Here is an 891-nt window from a genome sequence, read left to right on the forward strand (position 1 = left end):
TACTTCAGGAATTTGAGTTAGAGATCAAAGATAGAAAAGGTACCGAGAATCAAGTAGCTGACCATCTCTCTAGGTTGGAGAATCCCGATTCTACTTCACAAGATAGGACGTTAATCAATGAATCTTTTCCGGATGAGCAGTTGTTTGCAATTTAGGAGGAAGAACCATGGTTTGCAGATATTGTAAACTATCTTGTCAACAATATAATGCCTCTTAATTTGACATCCGCGCAAAATAAGAAGTTTCTGCATGAGGTGAAGTGGTATATGTGGGATGAACCATATTTGTTTAGACAGGGAGCTGACCAGATCATCAGGAGATGTATCCCGTTCTGTGAGACGGAGGGGATATTACGAGACTGCCATTCCACGGTTTATGGTGGACACTATGGAGGTGAGAAGACGGCAGCTCGTATTCTGCAAGCAGGTTTTTTCTGGCCTACTTTGTTCAAGGATGCTCATCAGTTTGTTTTAAGGTGTGATCATTGCCAAAGAGTGGGAAATTTGTCAAGGAAGGATGAGATGCCATTAAATGTGATGCGTGAAGTCGAGGTCTTTGATGTGTGGGGAATCGATTTCATGGGGCCTTTTATCTCATCTTGCAATAATCAGTACATCTTGCTGGCAGTCGATTATGTCTCAAAATGGGTCGAAGTTAAAGCTTTACCGACAAATGATGCAAAGGTAGTATTAAATTTTCTTCATAAGCAAATTTTCACAAGGTTTGGAACGCCTCGGGTAATCATAAGTGATGAAGGATCGCATTTTTGCAACCGTAAGTTCACTTCTATGATGCAGCGTTATAATGTGAATCATCGAGTAGCTACTGCCTATCATCCGCAAACAAATGGTCAAGCGGAAGTGTCTAATAGAGAGATAAAGCGCATTCTAG

Source organism: Apium graveolens, chromosome 1 (assembly GCF_009905375.1).
Source record: "Apium graveolens cultivar Ventura chromosome 1, ASM990537v1, whole genome shotgun sequence".
Lineage (NCBI taxonomy): Eukaryota > Viridiplantae > Streptophyta > Magnoliopsida > Apiales > Apiaceae > Apium > Apium graveolens.